At 49.3% G+C, this 15,280-nt stretch overlaps 1 protein-coding gene across 1 annotated transcript in view; it reads left to right on the top strand.

The window, feature by feature from the left end:
* LOC146822546 (NACHT, LRR and PYD domains-containing protein 12-like) overlaps positions 1-15,280 on the top strand; it is a 193,754-nt gene that overhangs the window by 73,328 nt on the left and 105,146 nt on the right. The gene's annotated exons all lie outside the window — the stretch shown is intronic.

Raw genomic sequence — 15,280 nt, 5'->3', positions numbered from 1 at the left:
GCTGGGTTTGTTGATGTTGATGATGCTGATGGATGTGGAGGCTGGGTTTGAGCTAACAAAGTCTATACAAACGCTGAATCCTCCAGGTCTAAGGATACAGTTGGTTGAAATGGCCGTGACGTGGAAATAGTTCTTTAGGGGTGTTAAGAATTCAAGTGGGTGCCTTGGGCATTACCAATACAGTATGTTTTATCTTTTTGGTTTGGAATAGATACATGTTGACAGGGATGCCTTTGGCAATGAGACTATGTGGAAGGAAGTACAGAGCAGAGATTGACAGGGTTCGATATTCTGAACACCTCTGAACTGTTCAGGAAGGAAATACTATCCAATGTGGGTACGAGCAAATTTCCCTCTCTGAAGTGAAAAAAGCATGTCTTGTGAAGCACCATCTAAATTGAACCCCCAAAAACATTGTTTAAAAAGTAACTGTCAAAAAAAATAAGGGTGTTACGGAGAGAAATGTGGACAAGTTTAAGACCTCACACCCCACTTACACCTGAACACGGCGCCAATTCATGTTGATATACAAAAACCCACATGAAAAAGGAAAAAAATGAAATTATAGAGATATGTATGCACTCTTAAAAACCAAATGGTTATATTCTCCAATACTAACTAATTTAAATAAAAAAAAGTAATTGTAAAAAAAGGAAACAAAAAACATGGTTGGCTAAGCAGGTTCTCTGGTAAGCTCCGTAGGACAAATGCTAGGAAAATACCAGCAATATAACACAAAATATGCATTATTTTTACAATCTAATCTACCTTACATTCTCCATGCAATAAATGCACACTTAATAATATAGGGTAAAAAAAGCTCTTATATGAACAGAACTGCAGAGCCCTTCAATGATTTACTGTAAACCTTTACTTACCGTAGAAGGAAACACAAGAAACATGAAGATGTAAAAAATAATGGCTGCAGTAAAAAATGAAAATGACTACTTCACCCGTAAAAATGGATGGGAATTTGAGAGAAAAAAATAATGTAAATATTTAAAATAAATACTTATACAAAGTAAATAATGTTTACAAAATTATAGAACAATGTATTAAAGTTATATTTTGTATATTAATAACAATAATTTACAAAATACAGTGCTTTATATGATTTTAATAAATACAAATTTTGAAAATTATATTCTGTCTGTATTCATTTGTTACTTTAAAAAATGTGTATCATGCTATTTTAGTGTACATCCATAAAAATAAATACCCACACCCCCAAAATATAAACAATCCAGAAATAATACACTCCGCACCATTCTCCAAGTAACCTTAATGTTCCACTTCTAGCACTCTGCATGTACAGTTATCAACAAAATTGTAGACAAAAATACAAAATCCTAATAAAGAAATGCCCACAACCCCATAAACAACTGATAACACACCAAAAAATAATAAAACCCCCAACTTTACCCCCTTATTCCCTAGAGCCACAACATCCCGGTCCTAACACTGTGCATGCAGATATAAAACTCATGTAAAATTATAAATAAAAAGTTCAGTATCCTGAAAATTAATACTGAGTCTTAAAAAGAAATACATACCCAAATTCCCCAAAACACACCCTATAATTAATACACTTCCTACCCTTATTCCCTATAACCTGATCATCTTGCTCCTAACATTGTGGGTGAACAGTTAACGCCCCATTGCACCTCTACCAAAAATTTGTGAAACAAAAAATCCCTGACTACTCCAATCCTCTAGCCAGCCCTGATATCTAAAAAACCCTTATTTACCTCGTACCCCGCCTATCCCTGAATCTTAAATATCTCGCCCTACCTCTTATCCTACCCAGTCCTGACCCCTAAAATTCCCTTATTAACCCATAAAACCCCCTGAAGACCCCTTATAAATACATACCCTACACTGTACCGGAGATCGAGGGGCAAGAAGGACTACAAGCCCCAGTAGTGCTAGCGGCAGAGGAGGGCCACTGCCACACTTCCCGTACCAGGGGGTGCTGATAGTCAGCTCCGGTCACCCGTTGCACGGGACACACACAGGTGAAGACCGGGTCTGTCTACGGCTGGCCTAGGCTGGGCCTTCCCTCTTGGCCTAATTTTTTGGGGCAATTCCCTGTCTGCCTCCTGTAAGTACCACTGCATGCAGCTGGACCTGGTCTGGCAGTAAGTGAACTTTTATGAACCGTCCTATTGAGGGGAGTCTAATTTGTCAACCATATGATATCCGTGGCGCACTGTGGTTTCTTTGGTACCATGGGTAAACTAAGCCTGGGCGGAGTTTGCGAAGTGCAAAAAAAAACTCCGCTGCGCTACGTGGAGCTCCACAAATGGTGGAGTGTGTCTGAAAATTGCTGCTCGCTGTAATTTTCAGCCCAGGGTGTTTGTCCGCACTGTGAAATTATCGCAAATGGCATCATGCACAGCGCAAGTGGGCACAAGTGGTCTCTGCTTCCTTTCTGCTGCTCGAGTAGATTTTCTACTCGTGTAGCAGCTTTCTCAACCTAAAAAGACAGTTTTTCAACGCGAGCGGTCATGAGCATAAATGACCACTCGCATTGAAAAATCCGACAGCCAGCGTTGAGAAATCTCGCCGGGAGGTTGATTTCCCTCGCTAGCCCTCTTCAACTTGACATTGACGAGCGCGAATGAGGAAAAATCTCGCCAGGAGGTGTATTTTCCACGCTCACGCTTGCCAACTTGATGTTGATGAGCGCGAACGAGGAAAAAAACTCTGCCTCGCGTAACTCTGCGAGCTCCGCATAATGCGGAGTGCGGAAAACTCCACAAACTCTGCAAGCGGACCAGAGTTCACCACCCAATCTTAGGGTAAATGTAAGGCTGGGGGCCCAAAGGCAGTAACTGATACCAAATGTTCTACCATTCACTCCTTTTTAGTCCAAACTGTTGGCACCATATCGAAGGAAATTGACTTGGCTAAACACCGTCTATCCCTGGGTACGATTGGGCCATGTGGACAAGTAGATGTCACTAGGGTCCTTGACCCAGTTTTGGACAGGAAAGTAGAGACGGGCATGAATCATGTTAAGTGTACGGTCCCAGATGGTTATATTTCCCAGGAGTTGCCTTTGGAACCAGTGGTGGTTGCTACTTCCCTGTCTACTACTCTACCGATTTGCTCTCCATTTCCACCACAATTAGAAAAGGACTTGGTCCTACTGAGCAATGCGTTAACTTGGATCTTATAATTGGAAAGTGTACCTGGGCTAAGCCAGGATGTCTCTATCTCTGTTTTGCAGATCTTCGTAGCGCATTTGGCCTAGTGTACCATACTATCCTCTGGGCAGCATTGCTCTCCCTTGGTTCCCCTTTAGAAATGCAGCTTTCTTGCACGTCTGTATGCACGCTTATCTTGTAAAATCCGTTAGGGGCCTCTGGGAGAAAGCTCATCTCCCTTTACAATGGAGAGAGGAATTCAACAAGGCTGTGTATTGGTCTCTTGTACTTTCACTCTTCATAAAAGGGGTCGACAACTTTTTGCAGGCTATACAAGCTGATGCCCCTTGCTCTGCCGGGTGTCATATATGGATATTATTATAAGCTGATGATGCTGGGTTGTTATCTAGGACCCCGGTGGGTCTGCAGAAACTGATGAGTGGTTTGGGGGAGTTCATGGCATCAAAGAATATGGTGATTAACAAAACTAAAACCTTCACAATGCAATATGGGCGTAAGCTAATAAAATGCTGGCCTTTTTAGGTCGAGCCTGATTGACCTGTTTTTTCCTCTTCTGTGGGCTCTGGCAAACCCACCAACTGCTGTTGTTTTTTTCCTGTGCCAATCCACAATGCTGGCTTTCTATTGGTCCATTCCTGTCAACTGTCCTCTGGGTGCTTGTTTCAGCGGAGGCAATTTCACACAGGGATTGTTTTGTTGGCCATCCTCCTCCTCGCACAGCGCACAATGGCCCCTCCTCCCCAGGTCTCTCCTCTCCTGCGGGCGCAAGTAAACTCTGTGGCAATAAGGGAGGACACAGAAGTATGCCTCCAGTTTCCGAGGGACATATATTATTATGCCTCAGACAAGCAAAGTAGCTTTGACAAAACTCTTCCGGCATCTCCCTATACTGTACGCTTGCGGCGGGGTTTTGAATGTGCACACTGCAAGATTATCAAATGCCGCTGTCTTCGATCATTTTAGCCCGAATGACACGTAATAGGGCGGAGCTCCGCTGTGCTTGCGTGACACGTAAGAGAGTGGAGCTCCGCTGTGCTTGCGTGACACGTAATAGAGTGGAGCTCCGCTGTGCTTGCGTGACACGTAATAGAGCGGTGCTCCGCTGTGCTTGCATGACATGTAATAGAGCGGAGCTCCGCTGTGCTTGCGTGACACATAATAGGGCGGAGCTCCGCTGTGCTTGCTTGACACGTAATAGAGCGGAGCTCCGCTGTGCTTGCGTGACACGTAATAGAGCGGTGCTTCGCTGTGCTCGCTTGACACATAATAGAGCGGAACTCCGCTGTGCTCGCGTGACATGTAATAGAGCGGAGCTCCGCTGTGCTCGCGTGACACGCAATAGAGCGGAGCTCCACTGTGCTCGCGTGACACGCAATAGAGCCGAGCTCTGCTGTGCTCGCATAACACGCAATAGAGCGGAGTTCCGCTGTGCTCGCGTGACACACAATAGAGAGGAGATCCGCTGTGCTTGTGTGACACGTAATAGACTGGAGCTCCGCTTTGCTTGCGTGACACGTAATAGAGCGGAGCTCCGCTGTGCTTGCAAGCAACAGAAAGTCCTTGGGTACATTTAACCAGTGTACTTGAGCTGGTGCAACAGAATAGCACCAAGCGTGCACGCCACTGTCTGTGTGTTTTATAATGGCTCGCACCACACTCCTAGCTAAAGCTGGCTCTATCCAAGGAATGTGTCAGCCGTCCGCCATTTCCCACAAACCCACCTTTAAACACACCTCCCTTCTCCCCTCCACCCGTTCAGCCTTGATGACTCCCGGCCACGCTTTGTCACACTCCTCCCCGGTGTGTGTGCTTCCGGTGCCTGCCTCTCTGTCCCTTCAGAACTTAGGGGAGAGGTTGTGGCCTTACGGCCAGAGCTGCTGACTTTGGAGCTGGAGAACCAGGTTCAAGCCTTGGCGTCGGCTCAGCTTCCTGTGATCTGGGCAAATTATCTAATTTCCCTGTGCCTACCAAAAAAAGAATGTGTCCTTGTGTAACGTAACTGTTGCTCATGTAAAGTGCTCCAATACCTTTGAGTCGAGTTCACGCTATATAAATCTGCCACAAAAAAACAAACCCCTACATACCAAAGTCAAGTAGGCTAACTGATCCCTTCTCTCTAAATGCAGCAGTTAGACCTGTGTAGGCAACCCGAGGGCTGACGTCATGGAGATTGCTTCAGATGACAAGCATTTTCAGCACGGCTGGCAGTAAACATTGCAGCCCCTTTAGCTTGTTGCCTCCTAACAAGATGCTATCAACAGGCTTCCGGAGAGCAGCACGACCGGCCTTACTTAGTGCAATAAAAAGATCTGATTTGTGTTGAGGGTAAACGGTTCCAAAGCACTGCTTTGACACGCTACACTCCTGCAGTATTATCAAGCAGGGCTATAGTTACACTAAAGTGTGGTGAACAGGTAGAGCAACCAGCCACAGAAGTGCAGTCAACCTTCACATAGGGTAAGTACAGGATAGACATGGGTAGAACCCTTTAGAGTTTCGCTTTGTTTCACAGGATGTAAAATCCTGTAAAGTATGAAACTCCGCCAGTCACCTTGGAGCTCTCAGCGGGCACCTCTCTGGTGTCAGAAGAACTCCACCAGTCACCTTGGAGCTCTCAGCGGGCACCTCTCTGGTGTCAGAAGAACTCCACCAGTCACCTTGGAGCTCTCAGCGGGTACCTCTCTGGTGTCAGAAGTGCTAGAACCCTTCGATCACTGCCTCATGCCCATCCCTCAATCCCTTTCTTAATTGAACTTTGTGGGGCATATTCTCAAGGATTTATCGCCGAGTTCTCGGCACTGTATCGCAGCCAAAGTGGCGATAAATTTATCGCCCCATTCACAAGCTGGTACTAAAAGCCCATATCACCAGTTTACCTGCGATAGCAGCCGCAAACCATCGCCACAGATGACACCGGCAACTATAGCTAATGAGCTGCAGAATTCCCGTGCAAAAAGCTGCGACAATTCCTCTCTGCAACATTCACAACGACCAAACAGATCGGCTATAAGATCACAAAACACGCAATAAGGCGCGTTAGCAGCAGGAAAGTAACACCTGCTCTGACCTGGTGTAAAGTCGGACTACAACCTGCAAGATAAAAGGGAGCCCAGCCCAGAGCCACGCCTGAAGGGCAACAGAGGCCATGGAGCCACTGATCATGCAGCTTGGAGCCCCAACAGGGCTGCAACACCCACCGTCACCACCCCCAGCCCCCCCCCTTCCTCCCCCGGAGACCCTCCCTGGGCAAAGACAAGTCACATCAACTTCACAAAATCATGTACAAAAAAATCGCTTGATGTCGCACAATCACAACAAGTAACATGCATGTGATGTCACAAAAATGAGCATCACACATACACCTTTGAATTACCAAACAAAACATTTTATTAAAAAAACCTCAAAACAACATTTATGAAGACTCATGGCAGGTCTCCTCGGGACAATCTGTAGGTCACAGCCTGCAAAACAAAAATCCAGATAAGAAGGTGTGTCATGCGCTCATCAAAGGACAGAGAGAGAGAGAAAGGGAGAGAGAGAAACAGAGAGAGATACAGAGAGGGAGAGAGGGAGAAAGAAGGAACAAGAGGGAGAGAGGGAGAAAGATGGAAGGAGAGGGAGAGAGAGAGAGACACTGAGAAAAGAAGAGAGGGACAGGGAGAGAGAGTGCCGACACTGCGCACCCGGGCCTCACTGCTCACCTGCTGCCACTGGTGTGTCTCCAACCACGTGCCGATATTTACTGCAGTTCACCAGGTCCCCCATCTGAAACAGAGTCCAAATACATGAATGGCAGAGTACATACAATTGCACACGCCATCATCGCCTGTTCGCCCTTACGTACCCAGGAAGCTGCACCCCAGCCCCTCCGGCCACCCAGCGGTGCATGCCTGCCCCTTCGCACCCAGGAAGCTGCACCCCAGCCCCTCCCGCCCAGCGGTGCATGCCCGCCCCTGCGCAGCAAGGCCTCACTGCTCACCTTCTGCCACCGGCGTGTCCCCAAGAGGGAGACACCACATGCCGGGGCAAGGCTCACGCCCGGGACCCGCGAACATGGCACCCTCCACATCATGCAGCCCAGCTCCGTGGGCCACCAGGTCTCACACTTGATTCTGGGTCTTGATTTCGCTATGGCAGAGGACATATCAGTGCACACGGCATCATTGCATGCTGCACACCTGCTCAGCACTTAAGGTGCCCCTACCTCAGTGCACCGAAAGTCACTGTCCCGTGGGGGTGGGCCTGTGCCGCCTCAGTGTATCCGGTGCCACCAAGTCTGTGCCCCGCAAGTCATGGACCCTCTATGATTGAGTATCGTAGTGCGGACGCCATCCTGTCACCCCCGGCCCTGGGGAATGTGATGTTGCAGGGCCCTAGGCCCTCATGCATTAATAATAACCACACGGATACACCCAGAAAGACAGTGGAAATGGCATCCAGCATGTGCGCCTGGCCCTTTTTTTTGGCAGGGTCGCATGTCCTGTGACGCATGTGCTGGATGGGTGTGGTGTGGGTGTATACCAGCCGTGAGGGAGTGGCTGAGGCATGCTGACATTAGACCTGTGATCAGCAGATCACCACAGGGAAGACCTGGGACATGTAGCGTTGTCGTCGCTCCCTGTGAGCATAAGCGGAGTGGGCTGGCCTTATGTATGCCAGTCAAGCATAAGGGTGTGAACTATGACCCTGAGGCTCTGGGCGTGGTTCCGTCCTGGGCTGGACAAGGAAGTAATTAATGTGTGTGTCCCTGTTGTAGTGCCGGCGCCACCCGGACTCCAATCGGCAATGTGTCACCCTGTGACCCAAGTCCCACATCATGAGCAACATGGACGTAAGGGGGAATCACTGACCCTACATTCATCCATACTTCCTCACTTGAAAGACCATAGACATGACACATCTGTGTGATTATGAATATTTAATGCACATTCAGTGGCGTGTTGCAGCTGGAGCAGTACAGGGACATGCAAACCCCACTTTCAAATGTTGGCTCGTGGAGGGCCACCCAGAGTCATTCAGGGAATGACCAGTCCAAAGGAAGTGGGAGAGTTCAGTTCGTAGTCTGATAGCAGTGTCATTGGCGATCAAACAGGTTATGGCAGTCCATGTTAAGGTCCAAGGTGAGTGTCGCAGAGTGTATCGGGGGACAGTGGAAAGTGATGATGCAGAGGGCAGAACCAAGCTGAAACCGGCACTATGGCGGAGATGCATGCTACAGTTTTCTTCTTACCACGATGGCAGATTCATCCGCATCTACGTCCTCTGCTGTTTCATGTGCCTCACATGTGGGTGGTGGTGTTCTGTCTCCAGCACTGTGTGGCAGTGATATCTCAGGGGCCAGAGGTGAAATGTCTGCTGCACTGTGTGGTACTGACACTTCAGGGGGCGTAGATGTGGATGTGGTGGTAGCAGCAGCATTCATCAGCGCCAGGCCTTGTGGCAGCAATGCCATGAGGAGGGTCCTGAGGTCATTGAGGAACCCAGCTACCTCTCGCTGGTGTGCAGCCGTGGCAGCCACTCTTTCCGCCTGCGTCCGCTCCATGGTCTCAATTAACCTCCGCATGTGTCCCAACTTCCGTGTGACATCTCTGAGTCAGGGCTCCAGCAATGTCAGCCATGGTCCATTGGAGAGCATGAAGCGGACTGTGGGTGTCCGTTAGGGACTGTGAGTGGTCCCTGATGGGACTTAGACACCCATGGCATCTAGTTTGGCAAAAACACACGGTTTTGGAAGGCCATGGGGTCTTCGTGGGGGTCCTGGGAGGCAGCCGTGCTGGTGGATGCTGTCTGCTGTGTGGTCTGTGCAGGGGGGGAGTCCCCTTGATGCAGCTGGGCTGCCCAGCTCCTGGAAGTGGGTTGCGGAGGCTCTCCACGAGCTGTTGGAGGGTGTCAGAGTTGAAGGTGTGGTGGTCCTCTTCGTCATCAGAGAAGAGAGGTTCGGGCTGCTCTGCAGGAGGTGTTGGATTTTCCCCTGCAATGTGAAGGGGAGATGCAGTTTAACATTATGTTCACATGTATGTCGTCGCATTGCACATGATTACATACAGACAGCATGACTGTGTACATTCTGGCTGTTTAGGAAGAGCTGGCTATTTGATGTGGGACAGTGGACATTTCGACTACATCACGCATGTGTGCTTGTACTTGTACATCATCATCTCACATTTCCCTGCAATGCCAAATGTGATTGGCCAGTGTCCGCCCCCAAGCGGCACCAGTTGTGTCCTGTGTTCTGTTGTGGACGTGCTGCGGTTTGTACCACATTGTTGTCAATGCTGACTCAGTTTTAGGCAGTGCTATCAGTGCCAGCTGGCACACAGCATATGTGTGACAGTGCATTTCAGTGCAGTAATGCAGAGTACTGCTCTGAAATGCGTTAGTCTAACGCCTGATGGGTGGTACTCAGCAGGACTGCGGCTTTGAAGCCACTCTATGTTTTCACAGTGCAGGTGGCAACCCGCCTGCACTTTTTAGGGGGATTACAGATCCCCTTACAGGCAAGTGCAGTGGCGGGTGCAGTCAGTGGCTGCACCCACCTGCAAGGAGATGTCTGGGCAGGGCCGTTTCTACCATTAGGCGAGCCTAGGCGGCCGCCTAGGGCGGCAGAAGGGCTAGGGCGGCAAAAGGGGGAAACAATTTACTGAATAAGTGTCTACTTTCTTTGCCCTGAAGCTGCCCCTGTGTGCACGCCCGTGCTTAGTGCAGGCCCTCTGCCAACAGGCCCTTGAGCTTGAGTCCCCCGACTTTTGTACCACATTATGCCTGTACAAACCCGTTCCACTGGTCGGATCACCATGTAACCCGACGGACTTGGGTATGGCTTGTTTTGTTGCTGCCTCCAAGGCCCGCGCATGCAAGTGACACTCCTCTCCACAAATAACCAGAGAAAGCCCGAGCACGAAAATCATAGTCCACACACCGGGCTGGAGAGGCAGCCATGGCCCCGAGCGCACCAGCGGCCCCTGGCGTCCAGCTGCCCTAGGCCTCCCTCTGCACTGGGTACTTCCCTGACCCAGCAGCTGCTCTCGTGACGACACTCCCTGCGTCATTTGCTTGGAGTGCTCACAGTGACCATAGAGTATGGGTATACCTTCTGCCTCTCATGCCTCACCCGTTACATGAAGCAGCAGGATTTAACCATTTCGTGCCAGAGGTGCGGCACAGGTTTGGCCAGAGGAGCAGGCCCAACAAGGAGCTCTCAGCAGTCGCGCAGGCCTTTTGGCAGATCAGGATGGAGGCCTCGACAAGGCCACAGAGGAGTTTTTGTGAAAGCCACTGTCAAATAAAGAAGACAAGTGTATGTCCAGCGTGCTGGGAACCCCAAAATCATAAACGTTGCACTGGGGGATGTGAAGAGGAAGGCGGCAAAGAGTACAAGATACAGTAGAGTATGTCATCACTTAGTCAACACGTGTTGAAGTAGTCAATGCAAGCAAGATAATAGTACAAGTCTTGGGTTGTAGGATTCTTCCCTATGTGTCTAGGTAATGAGGAGACCTCTGCCACCAGGGCCCTGTAGAGCCCTCTGCATAGGCCATCCATGTGCCACAACCCATTTACTGTGCCCCGGACTGCCCCTGTGCATGCGCTCGTGCCTAGCGTAGGCCCTCTGCCCACAGGCCCTTGAGGAGCACTCTGCCACCAGGCCCCCGTAGAGGCCTCTGCATAGGCCATCCATTTCCCACAGCCCATTAACTGTGCCCTGGAGCTGCCCCAGTGCATGCGCTCGTGCCTAGCGTAGGCCCTCTGCCCACAGGCCCTAGAGGAGCACTCTGCCACCAGGCCCCTGTAGATCCCTCTGCATAGGCCATCCATGTGCCACAACCCATTAAGCGTGCCCTGGAGCTGCCCCTGTGCATGCGCTCGTGCCTAGTGTAGGCCCTCTGCCCACAGGCCCTAGAGGAGCCCTCTGCCACCAGGCCCCCGTAGACCCCTCCGCATAGGCCATCCATGTGCCACAACCCACTAACTGTGGCCTGAAGCTGCCCCTGTGCGCACTTGTGCATAGGACAGGCCCTCTGCCCACAGGCCGTAGAGGAGCCCTCTGCCACCAGGCCCCCGCAGAGCCCTCCGCATAGGCCATCCATGTGCCACAACCCACTAACTGTGCCCTGAAGCTGCCCCTGTGCGCACGCTCGTGCCTAGCGCAGGCCCTCTGCCCACAGGCCCTTGAGTAGCCCTCTGCCACCAGGCCCCCGTAGAGCCCTCCGCATAGGCCATCCATGTGCCACAACCCACTAACTGTGGCCTGAAGCTGCCCCTGTGCGCACTTGTGTCTAGCACAGGCCCTCTGCCCACAGGCCGTAGAGGAGCCCTCTGCCACCAGGCCCCCGCAGAGCCCTCCGCATAGGCCATCCATGTGCCACAACCCACTAACTGTGCCCTGAAGCTGCCCCTGTGCGCGCGCTCGTGCCTAGCGCAGGCCCTCTGTCACCAGGCCCCTGGAGAGCCCTGGTCGTGCCGTGCACCGTATTGCCTCCCAGATGGAGATATCTGTAAAGCACAAATTATTAAATGCCAATCCCCGGGAGAAATATTGTAATGAAAAATATAGCGCTCCCATCAAAGCAAAGGATAATTCTTCTTTCTGTGACCTCGACCCTGCGGTGTTGGGGGTGGGGAGGGGTTGGAGTAAGGGACTGCGCTGCACAGAATTTTAAGTGCAGTGAAACGGCTGGTTTCCTTTTACGCACAAAGAAAACCAGCGCTTCTATTTGAAGCACTTAAAAAATTGCACAATCAGTAATACGTGTGCGCCCATACGTACATCACGTGCCGTGAAGCATAGCAATGATGATGTCATTATAAAGCGCCTACAGCCAAGGGCCTGCAGCTTAGAAGCGCACTGGCTCATGGGTTTTTATTTTGATTACCACAGCTACGTGTTACATAAGTTAGCTGCCCAGAACGGCTTAAAGTCTGAATAGGCCCTAAATGATCCATTGCTAGTACATTCTAGTGATGCAAGCGCCCTAGCAGCAGGCGTTGAACCCACTGGACTATCCTTAGCTGGGGGGTTGGTAGAAGGCTACTCGAACTATCAAGGTTCTCTTATTTTTTCGTTTTTTACGCATAGCAAACAATTTGTATTTTGGCAAACGTTACTTTGCACGCGAGGCCACACTAATGGAACAAAATGCATTATGTAAATGACTTCTATCATTAATAAATGGGAGGCGGGGAATCCTTTTATATTTGCAATCTCTCAACTAAACAAGCATTTTCAAAACCAATATGTTTCACCTGCGCAAGAGCAATAGGCTTTGCCAGTGTCTTTTAGCATGTTGTGCAGCAGCGTGGAATGGAGAGGAGGGGCATAGAGTGGTGTGGTGTGGAGTTGAGTTGAGTGGAACGCGGTAGACTAGAGTGGCGTAGAGTGGAGCAGAATATAGTGAGTGGCGTGGCATGGCATAGAGTATAGTGGAGTGTCATAGAGTACAGTGGCATAGAGTAGGGCGGTGAAGTGTGGTGCAGAGTAAACTAGAGTGGCACTGATGTAGAGTGCAGTGTTGTGGCATAGAGTGCGATGGCCTTAGAGAAAACCATTGAAGTTAGAAGAGAGAAATTTAAAAACGAAATAAAATATCATGAACAGTGCTTATTTAGTTATTTAATGTTTGATGTGTTTTTTTGTTTAATGTTGAATAAAAGTTCTTTTATATCTAATGCATTCATTCTTCTACCCTGGATGACAGGGGGAGAGAGTGATGGTAGTAAAAGGGAGGGGGCGGCATTTTTCAATTCTCGCCTAGGGCGGCAAAACACCTAGAAACGGCCCTGTGTGGTCCATAGGACCCCCTTTACCCCACCCCAGAGGGCTGGCATCAAGAGGCGCACTGACGTGGCGCACTATCAGTGTGCCTCCTGAGAGCTTCCTTGCCTCTGCGCCCGTGTCTATAATATGGCATAGGCGCAGAGGCAAAGGGATTTCCCTCATTTGCATGGGGCCCGCCCCCACACAAATGAGAGATCGTCCTCTGCAGATAAGCTATCGGTATTACATAATGGGCCGCACAAGAGTCTGCAGCCCCTTCTGTAATACCGAAGTGCCCCAGGGGGCACGCAAAGAGGACACAAACTCCAGTTGTGCCCCATCCCCCAGGGCACTTTGTGGAATCCTGCGCCGGTTTCGTAAAATTTCTCTCTTTGGCAGAAAGGAGCCTAACTGAATGCGCGGCCGCCTTCTGAAAGTTTTAAAGTACAACCAGCTGTGTGTTGGCGCTGCTTTGTATTTTGATATCAATTCTTTATCGTGTAATGAGTTTAAGTAATCAATCATGAATAAATAAGTTAAAAAGTTCACATCTCTAGGAAACTTCTTTTAAATCCCCTCTTAGATCCCAAACTCCGTGATCCCGGCAGTTACAATTTTCCCTTGGGCTCCTGTGTTTCCCTCTGCATGAAGGTTCAAAGAGTTTCTCAACTCACCTAGAGACCAGTGTAAATGGCGCTCTCTATCTTTCTGCAGCAAAGGCGCCACAGCTCTATTTCTGGACACCCCTAAAATGCTCATCGTTGTTAAACTCTAACGTAAGAGGATTCTGCCTGTTATTCTCGGTCTGTTCTATCTTTGCCTAGGATGGTTCTGCCTGTTATTCTCTGTCAGTTCTATCTCTGCCTAGGATGGTTCTGCCTGTTATTCTCGGTCTGTTCTATCTTTGCCTAGGATGGTTCTGCCTGTTATTCTCGGTCTGTTCTATCTTTGCCCAGGATGGTTCTGCCTGTTATTCTCGGTCTGTTCTATCTTTGCCTACGATGATTCTGCCTGTTATTCTCGGACTGTTCTATCTCTGCCTAGGATGGTTCTGCCTGTTATTCTCGGTCTGTTCTATCTTTGCCTAGGATGGTTCTGCCTGTTATTCCCTGTCAGTTCTATCTCTGCCTAGGATGGTTCTGCCTGTTATTCCCTGTCAGTTCTATCTTTGCCTAGAATGGTTCTGCCTGTAATTCTCGGTCTGTTCTATCTTTGCCTAGCATGGTTCTGCCTGTTATTCTCGGTCTGTTCTATCTTTGCCTAGGATGGTTCTGCCTGTTATTCTCGGTCTGTTCTATCTGTGCCTAGGATGGTTCTGCCTGTTATTCTCTGTCAGTTCTATCTTTGCCTAGGATGGTTCTGCATGTTATTCTCGGGCTGTTCTATCTTTGCCTAGGATGGTTCTGCCTGTTATTCTCTGTCTGTTCTATCTTTGCCTAGGATGGTTCTACCTGTTATTCTCTGTCAGTTCTATCTTTGCCTAGGATGGTTCTGCCTGTTATTCTCTGTCAGTTCTATCTCTGCCTAGGATGGTTCTGCCTGTTATTCTCGGACTGTTCTATCTCTGCCTAGGATGGTTCTGCCTGTTATTCTCGGTCTGTTCTATCTTTGCCTAGGATGGTTCTGCCTGTTATTCTCGGTCTGTTCTATCTCTGCCTAGGATGGTTCTGCCTGTTATTCTCGGTCTGTTCTATCTTTGCCTAGGATGGTTCTGCCTGTTATTCTCGGTCTGTTCTATCTTTGCCTAGGATGGTTCTGCCTGTTATTCTCGGTCTGTTCTATCTCTGCCTAGGATGGTTCTGCCTGTTATTCTCGGTCTGTTCTATCTTTGCCTAGGATGGTTCTGCCTGTTATTCTCGGTCTGTTCTATCTCTGCCTAGGATGGTTCTGCCTGTTATTCTCGGGCTGTTCTATCTTTGCCTAGGATGATTCTGCCTGTTATTCCCTGTCAGTTCTATCTCTGCCTAGGATGGTTCTGCCTGTTATTCCCTGTCAGTTCTATCTCTGCCTAGGATGGTTCTGCCTGTTATTCTCGGTCTGTTCTATCTTTGCCTAGGATGGTTCTGCCTGTTATTCTCGGGCTGTTCTATCTTTGCCTAGGATGGTTCTGCCTGTTATTCTCGGTCTGTTCTATCTCTGCCAAGGATGGTTCTGCATGTTATTCTCGGTCTGTTCTATCTTTGCCTAGGATGGTTCTGCCTGTTATTCTCGGGCTGTTCTATCTTTGCCTAGGATGGTTCTGCCTGTTATTCTCTGTCAGTTCTATCTTTGCCTAGGATGGTTCTGCCTGTTATTCTCTGTCAGTTCTATCTTTGCCTAGGATGGTTCTGCCTGTTATTCTCTGTCAGTTCTATCT

This window comes from Triturus cristatus, chromosome 6 (genome assembly GCF_964204655.1).
Source record: "Triturus cristatus chromosome 6, aTriCri1.1, whole genome shotgun sequence".
NCBI classification, from domain to species: Eukaryota; Metazoa; Chordata; class Amphibia; order Caudata; family Salamandridae; genus Triturus; species Triturus cristatus.
The sequence above is the reverse complement of the archived record's forward strand: the minus strand, read 5'-3'. Positions and strand labels throughout refer to the sequence as shown.